The sequence below is a fragment of the Rhinolophus hipposideros genome (assembly GCF_964194185.1).
Source record: "Rhinolophus hipposideros genome assembly, chromosome: 3".
Taxonomy (NCBI): domain Eukaryota; kingdom Metazoa; phylum Chordata; class Mammalia; order Chiroptera; family Rhinolophidae; genus Rhinolophus; species Rhinolophus hipposideros.
This window is the reverse complement of record NC_138049.1, coordinates 102,404,337-102,416,681: the sequence shown is the minus strand read 5'-3', so window position 1 is coordinate 102,416,681 and position 12,345 is coordinate 102,404,337.

Sequence of the window (12,345 nt, the reverse complement as noted above, 5' to 3'; positions counted from 1 at the left end):
GCGGCGGGCGTGGCCCCGCTTCCCAGAATGCCCCGCAGCTCCGGCTCCGGCGGCGGCAGAGGCCGGGGGTCGGGCCTGGGCATGTCTGCGCGACGGGGTCCCGGCCCCACCGCGGAGGTCCCCATCGTGCCAGCGCACTCCTGCAACGTCCCACCGCGCACCCCAGCCGCGCAGCATGCACCGGTGGACTCCGCGCGCCCGGCACAGATGCACTAGCACATACGTCCCCACACAGCGCACTCCGCGTTCGGCCCCACCGATGCCACACGTCTCCCCGGTCGTGAGCATAGCCCACGCACCACGGCAGGCGGAGCATGGGCAAGCAGAACGCCGATGCGTCCACACGCTAGTGGCATGTCTCAACCCCCACCCAGACTTCAGAACGTACATACAGCGTTCGCTCGGCGTGCGGAAGACGGGAGTACATCCCGTAAGACACCACACAGCACCCAACACGCGCAGCGCGCCCCTTACACCACACATGCACTCACTACAAGCACCATGTGTCTTGCCAAGAGACTACACGACTCACACCCACACACGGAATTACACTTCACGCACACCACAACGCATTGTTCCCTCCTTACACGAGTGACATGCGACATTCCACACTGCACGGAATACAAAATAGGCGCTTAAACCCCTGCTGAAGAAAACCCATGCATTGTACACAAATGGCATGCATATATCGCTTTTACCACATCACGTACAACATACGAGCATACAAGCCCTACACATATGAATGCATCTCACAAACACATGCACACATCACATCTTCACACGCTCAGCAACACACACTCAACGCACAAAATCTAAATGTACCAACAGATCCACGCTACACCCACTATGCACACACATAACCACGCTGGACCATCAACTCTAATGCGTCTTTTGGAGCAAAAATTAATATAAGACCTGGTATTATTTTCGGGGAAATACGGTATGTTTTGGAAAACCACTCAATCTCAGGCAACCCAGGCCACAGTCACCCCAAATGTTCAAATGAATCAGGCCTGGACTCCCAATTAACACCAGTGATAAAATTTGAGCCGCTCTGGAGGGCCGCTCAATAAATAGGGGGCCGCAGTGGCCCAGAGCTAAGGGGCCCCAGGCATGGTTCCTTGAGTACCAAGTCCCGCTGCCCCCTCCACTTGTTAAGGGGAAATGCAGCTAGGGAGGAAATGCTTTAAAAATGAAGTTGCTGTCAGCACCTTCAGAAAAGGTGCACCTCTCTGCACCTTCCAAGGCAGAGTCCTAACCATGCGTGACTTTGGGGTTTTACCCTTGGCAGAACACTTTTTTTTTTGTTTCAATCGGATAATATTGGGGAACAGTGTGTTTTTCCAGGACCCATCAGCTCTAAGTCAAGTCGTCATTTTCAATCTAGTTGTGGAGGGTGCAGCTCATGTGGGAAAAGAACTGGCGACCTGGGTGTTATGAGCACTGCGCTCTAACCACTGGCAGCGCAAACTGGCCACCCTTGGCGGACAACTTTTACTGAACTTATCTGATCCTTACAAAAACCTGTGAGGTAGGTTGCATAGGTGCTATTATGACAACAATGCCAGAGAAATACAGGCACCTGCTTGAAGTCACACAGCATAAGGTCTCAGGCAGAGCAAGTCTGGAAGAAGTCCCAGCTCCTTCTTCACCCCACCCAGGCTTCCTCCATCCTGCCAGCTGTCTGCACAGGCCCCCTCCATTCCCCATTCTGGTTGAGACACCTTGGCTAGAATCAAGAAGCCACCTGTTTTGAGCCACCACCTTCAAAAGCCTTTCATTCCATCTTAATGGTGAAAGGCGCCCAAGCTGCCCCACCCTCAGGGTGGATTAGGCCTCCGCCTCCCTGTTGGGGTTTAAAGTACATCAAAAGAGCTCCCTGCACCAAAATAGCTCTCACAGGCCCTGTCTGTTTGCTTGAAATCACACCAGGAGAGACCCCTTTGAGGTATAAGGAATTGTCCCTCGGAGGGCCCTGCTCAAAATGCACCTGTATCCCTGGGAGGGTCTCCTACACTGTAGCCTCTAACACCTTAGCTGACATTGTATCCCCTGTCACTCTGCGCATTGCAACAGACATTGCCTAATGCCAGCTTGCCGATGGAATTGGATTGTTTCCAGCAAGTCCTGTGAGAATGAGGCACAGGATGGGAAGTTTGATTGTGACTGAGGGAGGGTGTGAGATGGGTGTAGAGTGACTTGGAGAGGGGAAAGAAGGATAGTAGAGATAAGGGGTGTTGGGAAGGATGGGGACACACCCTTGGCAGGAGTGGAGGAGACCCTGAGTCTAAGGAAGAAGGCAGAGGGAATGCCATGGGCTTTCCAAAGACGCCAGGAAGTAGGAGAGAGGCGAGTGTATAGAGCGGGCATCTGTGGGGGATGCAGAGTAGATAGGAGGGGGCCAACACTCTGGTTCATTGCTGGCAGCACTCTGAGCAGGCCACTTGAGCAATCACAGATTATCCCTGTGTAGAAGTTGCAGAAGAAAATGTAAGAACATGGGAAAATATTTGCGATGTAATGATAAGTGAGAAAAAAAGGAGGTTACAAAACAGGACATAGAGTGGGATCCCTGTTTTGTAACATGTTGGAAAGGTACCAAAATGTTAGCTGTTGTTATCACCGCTGTAGTGAAGATGACTTGCATTTCTTCTTGGAACCTATCTGTATATTCCTGATTTTATGTGATGAACTTGGAATACGATTTTTGTACATATCAGAAAGGATTATTGTAGGAGAAAATTCATTAACTATGTATCGAGTATTTATTAAATTCTACAGTGTTGGCACCACACGTGATGTACAGAAATATAAGCCACTGCTTACATTGGCCACTGCTCTCAGATTACCCTTAAATCCAGTCATGGCACCAGGGTACAGTTCAGTGCACAAGAATGGGGCTCTGGAACCAAACTGTCTGGGGTCAAGTCCTTCTGCAGCTTCCGAGCTGTGTGACCCTGACATGTGTCTTGACCTTTCTGTGCTTTGGTTGCCTCATCTATAAAATGGGAATAATAATAGTACCTGTAAGGATTAATTGAGCTGATACATGTGAACACTTAGAAGAGCAGCTGGCACTGGGTAATCATGACCAAAACGTTAGCTATTACTTATTAGTGGTTAAGAGCTTTGCCTTTGGAGCCACTCTGTCTGGGTGCAAATCCATGTTCCGTCTCGGCCTGGCTTAGGCAAATGATATAATTTCTGTCTCTACCTCAGTTTCCTAATCTTTAAAATGGGGATGGAAGTAATGGTGCTTCATTCATAGACTTGTTATGAAAATTAACCGAGTAACTATGGATAAAGTATGTTATTTAGAAGAGTGGCACATAAAAAATGCTCAATAAGTGTGAGTTGCTACAGTGCTAATTAATACTAATTATTATTATTGTTATTATTACTATTACTACTATTGGGGGAGGCAGTGAATAGGGGTAAGGAACCCCCGGAACACCCTGTGTAGAGCCAGCAGGGGGTGTCCAGGATGCATGAGACAGGCTGCGCTGGGCACTGCAGGATGTCCCCATCCTCTCTTTCTTGCCTCTCCTGTGTCTTCCTCCAGCTCAGGTTATTCTGAGTTTTAAAACTGTGGACCTGAGTGCCACTCCTTGCACACACACCACTACCTCTCTGGTCCTTATTTAGCCACACATAGAGGTGGACATATGGTGAAGCTGACAAAGGGAGGCTTCCAGAACTCTTTATTTGCATGGGAAGTGCCCTGGCAATATTTATAATTGTGTCTTCTTTTATTTTTATGGGAGACTTCCATCATTGCATCAACTTCGGCCCCACCTGGATCTTCCCTTGGTTTTAGGAACGGAGCTCCCAAATTGGACTTCCAAGGCCCCATCTGCTGAAATCCAGTCCCTTTCTTTAACTGGGCCTGGTCTCCAGAGACCTGAGTGGTATTTTTGTCCACGTGAGCCTGCTTTCCTTTGTTACTGGTGCATAGTATTTCATGTCTCCTCTTATATCCACAGCCTCTACTTGTCACCATTTGGGCTGTTAGTATCTTGAATGAATGAATGAATGAATGAATGAATGAACAAATGAACGAATGAACAAATATACTCTAGTCTGTTTTGTTCTTAAAGGAAAACCAGTAGCAAATTGCTTAGTCCTGGGGTGGAGCAAAGCCCTTGGCAGACAGGAGAAGCTGGAAGGTCGTTTGAATCCATGAGGGTCAAGGAGCCTCTGAAACCCCAGAGTGACTGGCAGTTTAGGAACGCAACTCCATGTCTAGTTGGGAAAATGAGTTAAGTCTGGAGACTTATCCAGAAGCTGAAATTGAACCATCACAGGTCAGGGAGAAAGGAGCCTGTTGTCCCTGTGTTCTTTATTGAGAGCTTGTGTTCTCCTTACATTTAGGCTTTATGAATGCTGCTCTGTTGGTACACTTCATTAAAAATTTATGTTTTTATTTAAAAATGAGCAAAATCAACAGAAGAGGAAGCCTGCATGTGTCAATGTCACTCATGAACTTCTAGTGTCTCTCTGGCTTTCTGGACTATATTTGAGGGAACTTTTCCAGGCTGTATTCAGAACCTCGCAACGTACCCCACATTAGATACTTTTACACACTCTTTGTGGTTGATTCACAGGCCCAGTTTTATCTCCTCTGTAAGTGTTCACTCTGGGTAGGTGGGGATTTCCACATCCCATCCCTGAGGAACCCTCAAAGCTGAGGAGTTGGTTATTATACATAGGTGTGATGGTTAATTTTGTGTCAACTTAGTACCCAATGGTTTGGTCAAGCACCAGTCTAGATGTTGCTGTGAAAGTGTTTGTAGACGTGATTGACATTTAAATCAGTAGACTTTGAGTAAAGCTGATTACCCTTCAATCTGTGGTTGGGCCTCATCCAATCAGTTGAAGACCTAAAAGAAAAGACTTAAGTCCATTTCCAACTACCAGGAAGAAGGACTTTTGCCTCCAGACTGCCTCTGGTGTCAAGAGTGCAACATGGACTCCTGCTGAAATTGCCAGCCTGCCAGCCTGCAATACAGATCATAGACTTGCCAACCTCCACAAATGCATGAGTCAATTCCTATGCATATATATTTCTGTTTCTCTGGAGAACCCTGATACAGGAGGTCTGCATGTAATTTGTTGTCTTGCTTGGAAAAATTATTTTTAATGTGAATGCCTTTTTCAGGATGGTAAGTGGTTGGACACGCGTATGAGATCTGGGAGACCTCAGCAAGTGTTCTTGTCTCTCCCCCTAACTTCTGAGCAGGCTTGGACTTACACATTCAGTCACAAATAAGCATTCGAGATGAGAATCCGCTGCCTCCTCTGCTACCCCACTGCCCGTGGCGTTAGCTACATCTAAAACTATGTGCATTTGTAATAACAAAAGCCTGGAGACAGCCCAGACATTCATGCATGTTATGGAGTACTATGCCACAGTAAAAAGGAATTGGATGCTTTCTTTGTACTGATGTGGAGCAGCGCTAAGATAATATGAGTGAATAAAGCAAGGTACCTGACACTGTGTTTCCATTTGGGCGGGTGAAAAGAATATATGCATATTTGCTTACAGGTCCACAATCCCTCATCCACAGTTCCAAAATCCAAAAACATCTGAAATCAAAGGGTTTTTCTTTGGTTTGTGACAAGTTTATTTGGTAGCAAATTAGAGCTGAAAGGATGTGCAGCCATTTGCAGTTGTTATTTACCCCTATTAGTGTGAATACCTCACACCGCAGACCTAGGGTGACTAATCGTCCTACTTGCCTGGAACTGAGAAGTTCCTTGGACATGGAGCTTACAGTGCTAAAACCTGGACAATGGGTCATCCTGGACAGAGCCTACTGGGGTGTTACGCAATACACGTTACATGCACCTTAGTGCCTGCCTAAAATCTGACAAGTTCTGGATTCTGAAACTCATCTGTCTTCCAGGATTTTGGATGAAGGGCTGTGGACTGCCTCTGGAAGGAGACAAAAAACAACCAGCCACAGACTCTGGAAAGGAAATAGGTGCCTGGAGGACAGCAGGGGCAGGAGGGAGGGTTTTCACTGCATATCATTTTGTATCTGACGACGGTGAACTATGTGAATGTAGTTTCTTCTCAAAAAATAAATGCAGGTTATATTCCATGGTAATGAATTCCTTTAGCTTCCTCCTTTCCGGGACAGTGTAGATGCCTGACCATTGCAGTATGTACCTGAAGCTGAAGCTGAATAATATTGATTGTCAACTATAATTTTATATATATATATATATAGTCACAGGAGTACAGCCTAGGGAATAGAGTCATTGGAACTGTAACATCTATATATGATGTCAAAGGGGTAGGGGGTAGATTAGGGGAGCGGGGGTTATCACTTTGTGAGGGGTGAAATGTCTATTACATTGTTTTGTACACATGAAACTAATAATAAAAATAAAAAATAATAACTACAGGAAATTATGGGAACACAAAAACTCCCCGCACTTTTGACTAAACTAAACTACAAGTAGAATTTTGAGAACAGAAATTACTGTGCTGCTGTCAGAACAATATTTGTCTTTCTGATTCTGCTGATTCCAGTGCATCCTGTCCTCAGGGCCCAGACTTGGGAATCAAGAGACTTGTTTTTCTTTTTTTTTAAGCTCGGAGTGCGGAGTGGGTCTCTCCTGGAGCTGCAGGTGGACCCTGGCTGGCTCTTGCTTCAGCAGCACGTTGCACAGCCCCAGGCGATTTTTTTCCTGGTTGGTAGTTGTTATTATTATTTTGAAAAACCAAGAACCATCGTGCAAAACAAGTGGAAACAGGCTGGGTCAGCTGAAAAATGCCCACACGCTCCTACCCTGGCTCTCCCGGTGATATAATTAGCTGGTTTTATCCAGTGGTGAGTGGGCGGCTTGCTCCTCTGGCACCCGGCAAGGCCAGAGAGTGATGCAACAAAAGGCAAGCCTGGGCAAGGCCCAGCCGACTTGCGCCGGCCAGAGATGTTGAAGCGACGCTTGGCGGTGGAGAGGGGGAGGGGAAAGCGGACCGACTACCCGGGAGGCAACGCTGGCCTCCTCTCACTCAGCCTTGAGCTCCCACCCCACCTAGTCCTAGTTCTCTCAATTCCGCCGAAGTGGAAGGGGGCCCTGTACACAGATGGACTAAATCAGGGTTCCCAAAGCTGTGAGGGTGGAGAGTGAGGAGGTTTCAATCACCAGGGAGATTTTTCAAAATACCTGTGCACTTGTGTAGCTGGCTGACCCTCACCCAATTTTAATTCAGTAGGTTCAGATAGAACCAGAAATTGGAATAGGTTTTTCATTGTGTTAATTATTATTTAAAATGGTATTAACTATTTAAAAAATATATTATGAGGAATAAGCCTACTTTGCACCCTGAGACAGGCCGGCTTTGCACAGCACAACTCCAGGGGGCGCTGTCCACATGGACTCAATGGTGCTAATGGTGCCCCTGGAAGTTGGTGACACAATGGACCTGTTTGTCTTTCCAAAGGCAACCACTGTGATTGTTTCCTGCGTCTTCTTCCATGTAGGACCAGAGCATTTTTCACTTCCTAGGTTGAGAATCAATGAGCTAGGGGAAGAAAGGTCTATAATGGAGGGAGTTCGGGCATCCCGCACAAAGGAGTACTGGGCCTTCCCTGAAGTCTCACCACGTAAGCCCCCTGACCCCCACCAGGTCCGGGCGGGTCCTATATATCCCGTGAAGAACCTGTCAGGGTCTCTGTACCTGCATTTTGGACAATCAAAGGCCTTTTCTTAGTAAAAGGCCCCAGGAGGTTTTCTGATGGATTTGCTGAGTAAGAGATTTTCCTGCATTTCAGTCCAATGACTTCTCAGCCGTCTTTGATGTTGACTTGTGAAAACAAAACAAAACCAATCTGTATACCAGTGGGGAGAAATTGGGTCCCGCTGTGTGATTTTCAACAAGTCACACTGTCTCTTTGTATCCTGGTTTCCTCCTTTGGGAACTGGGGAGCATCATGTCTACCTCGTGTTTTTTTTGTTTGTTTTTTTTTCAACTTCTGAGGGAGATTGTAAGATCACAGATATGAAAGTATCCATTTTATAGATGAAGATATTGAGGTCGAAGATCACACACCTCAGAGGTGGCACTGTTCTTCTTGCGGCCATTGTCCAGACACTCAGCAGGAAACGACTCTTGTAGCACTAGGGGAGAGCAAGGGGTTCTGGTGTACATGTGCACCAGAGATGTGGATAAGAATAATCATAGCAGCCTTATATATAATAATAACACAACATTGGAAATAATCCAAATGCCCATCAACAGGAGAAGTGATCACTAGATGCTAAGAGTGAAAATGATTGACCCCTGTTTTCATAATGTGTTGCTGCACAACAAACCGTGTTAACACATAGTGGCGACCACAACAATTTATCTGCTCACAATTCTACAATTTAGGAAGAGGCTCATTGGGGATGTTTTGTCCCTACTTCATGTGGCTTCAACTGGGGAAGCTCAAGTGGGGCTGAAAGATCAACTTGCAAGATGGTCGCACTCACATGGCTGACATGTTGAGGTTGGCTGTCGGCTAGGAGATCAGCTGGAGTTACTGTGGGGGAAGCCCTTGCTTATCTTGCATGTATGTGGCCTCACCTGACTTCTCACAGCATGGCGGTCTCAGAGTAATCAGACTTCTCACATGTAACTCAAGGTCCCCAGGAATGCAAAAGCAGAAGTTGGCTAGACCTTCTCAAGGCTTAGGCCTGGAATGGGCACAAGGTTACTTCTTCCCCATTCTGTTGGCTACTAGAGGTATAAGCCAAGGGGCGGCCAGATGGCTCAGTTGGTCAGAGCATGAGCTCTTAACAACAGGGTTGCCGGTTAGATTCCCACATGGGCCAGTGCGCTGTGCCCTCCACAACTAGGTTGAAGACATTAAACTGCCGCTGAGCTGCCAGAGGCGCAGGTGGATGGCTCAGTTGGTTAGAGCACGAGCTCTTAACAACAAGGTTGCCATTTCAATTCCCACATGGGATGGTGGCTAGGTCCCCTGCAACAAAGATTGAAAACGGCAACTGGACTTGGAGCTGAGCTGCGCCCTCCACAACGAGATTGAAGGACAATGACTTGGAGCTGATGGGCCCTGGAGAAACACACTGTTTCCCAATATTCCCCAATAAAATTTACATATATTTACATATATATATATATATATATATATATATATATATATATATAGAGAGAGAGAGAGAGAGAGAGAGAGAGAGAGGGGTACAAGCCAGACATGTTCAAGGGAGGCAGCTACAAAAGAGTGTGAATACCCAGAGGTATACTTCACTGGATGCCGCAGACTTCCGCAAACCATAGCCACATGGATAAATCTTAGGTAGGTTATGCTGCAGTAACAAATAACCTCCACATTTCAGTGACTTTGCACAACAAAGGGTTACTTCTCTCTCACATACCTATCCCACACAGGTTGATGGGGTGGTCTGCTCCACACAGTCACTCAGGAACCCAGGCTGATCGAGGCTCCACCATGATGAGTGGACACCATCTGGAATATGAGGCATCACTTTTGCCACAGCCACGGAGGACAGAAAGAACGGAGAATTTCACTTGGCCTCAGCTCTAATGAGACAAATGTTACTTATACTAACATTTCTCTGGCTAGATCTAGTCACATGACCCTGCCTAACCTGCAAGAGGGTGCTGGGAAATGTAGAAGATTACATAGAAAAATGGGTGAGCATTCATGTGCTAAAATTATTGAAAATGAAAAAAAGTTCATAAAATTCAAGAGAGTGTTTACTTTGAGGTAGGGGAGGAAGGGGTTAGGATAGGAGAAAACCTCACAGGAAGGTGTCAGTGATTTGTAAAGCCCAATCTCAGAGTGCAGGCTAAAAATGGCACTTCCGTAAATATTCACTGAGCTCCAGCTGAGGCTGCTAGGTCTCAAGGGTACAAAGATAAATAAAATATCGGCTCATCCCCTCCAGGCTCCCAGCTCAGGGGATGTATCAGGCACACAAAGCAAGCAGGCCAGCAAAACACAGTGGACTGGATTGCTCACCAGGAACTCTAGGAGTCAGAGGGAGCCCTGAGAAGGACTCTCCCCAAAGGTCATGTAAGTTGGACCATGAAGGATCAACAGGAGTTCAAGCAGTGGAGAAAGGAGTGGAGATAGCATAGGTTGGTCAGAAACACTCACTCCAGGAAGAAGGAACAATATGTGCAAGCCCTTCACTCCTCAGGTGGCCTGTATTCACTGATTTCCTCACCACCTTCTAGTCCCTAACTGATCTGAGCAACTCATCCACACCTTGCTGTGCCACCCAGAACCCCTTGCAGGACCTAGGCGCTCATTCTCCCCACTGGATATCTGACATATTGGCTACCAATGCTTACAGTTGAGTCCTTTTTAGGAATCAGCCTCACATAAGGGAGCCCCCCCCTTCCCCGGGTCATGCATCCCCCTACTCTAGGGGCAGCCATATCCAAATGACTTGTCAAAGCAGGATATAAAGGCCCTGCCCCCTTGCTTCAATTCAGGAAACTCTGCAGGACCATCTTAGCGCCAGAGCTCCCTATTGGATCAGCTGAGGCCTCTCTAGGGCCTCCAGCCTCCATCACAGCCCAACTCCTCTCTCTCATCCCAATCCTGTTTCCTTTATACCTCCACCGGTGTTGATTGTGAATGCCCTTCTCAAGAAATATTCTTTAATCAAATCTCCACTTCAGAGTATGTTTGCTGGGAAACCTACCAAAGATACCACTAAAGTGTAAGTAATTAGTCAATTTCAAGGAATGCCTTTCTGGGAGGTGTTTGAATAGCAATAATAATAACTAATATTCATAGAATGATTTCTATGTGCCAGGCACTATACTAAACCCTTTTCCTATATGGTCTTACTTAATGAAGAACAGAGTTCATGCCAAAGGAATGAATTTCTCATGGTGAAATTTCAGGCTTAGGCAAGGTGAAATTTCCAGTTTAGGGAGGCTGGCTGGAAGTGTTTTGTAGCACAAATTCTCACACAAATTTCTCTCTCTCACTGTATGGTTAGTCCTGATTTTTGTATTGGCTGAATAAAGGCCCCAGTGGGTCAGGGTTGGGGCTCTGGATCTCATCTCATTATTCCTTTAAAAAAAAGTGAGCAGGGCTTCTTCTGCTTAGTAATGTAATAATGTAATATGTCTGTTCTGCCTCTTCTCTGGGGTCTCACTTCTTGGGAGCCAGTCTGGAGGTGAATTCCTCTGAAAGCTGACTTGGGACTCCCCAGGCCTTTTCTGAGAAATGGTGACTTTGTTCCCAGCACTTCCTCTCCCTTCCCAGGCAGCTCCTGCAACCACCATTGAGCCCTCTTCACATCCTCCTTTTTCAGGCTTGGGCTTTCGACCTTTTCTTTCTGTCATCACCTCCCTCCTGGGTGGGGGCTGACCTGGACCCTCTTGTCACCCAGGCTGAGCCTTATCACCCTTCTCTAAGCCGCCTGCTTTCTGGGGAGCATGCCCAGGCAGCAGGCTGTGGCTCTGACGGGGCCCTCTGGCCCTCAGAAACAAGTCCCAACATGTTGAGGCCTGGCATAGAAGAGGCTGATGGCTGTTTTGTCCTTGTTGCTGCCTGCTTTGGAGGGAAAAGGGGGTAGTAGGGGACAGGAGACCCCCAGACACCACAGGAAGAACTTGGTCTGATTTCTCTGAACAGAATATGTGGTTTGAAGCATATCCCTTGGCATTGGCCTGGGGTCTCTCTCTCTCTCTCTCTCTCTCTCTCTCTCTCTCTCTCTCTCTCTCTCTCTCGTCAGATGTCCTATGTGACTTCTAACAACCTGCTCCTTTGCCATCTTCAGGGCAGAATTCCTCCTATAAGGACATGCTTGGCTACACATTTAAGTGTATGGTTGGAAGCACTTAGGTGCTTTATAATATTTGTTGAGTTCTGTTGTGGTGGTAGTGGTGAGCTAAAAGTTATAATAAAAAAAAACAACCTTCACTTCCCAACAAAAACAACAGAAAGAATTATTTCATTGTGAAGCTCAGTACCACAAAACTTTAAGTAATTCAATACAAGCCTTCATTAAATTTCCCCCCCCAAAGTAAACAGTCAGACAATGTCAAGTCTATTTGAAGTGCCTGAAAGCTGAGGGGATTCAAGGCAGTAGGAGGATGTGCCTGTCTTCAGCTGGACATTTGACAGCCCAGCTTTTGGGTGGTGTGGGTATGCATGTGTTAGGGGGTAAAGGGAGGCTGGAGAAAGGAGCTGGGGAGGAGGGGGCCTGTCCTGGGGTCTTGGCCTTTTTGAGACCCTCTTGAGGTCAGGCTACAATCCTGGCCTGACTCCAATAGCAGGCAGGCAAGGGGGTCTGGTGCTGTGCCCTCCCACCCCACCCGTGCTGCCATCCTGTCAGTGGAGGAGA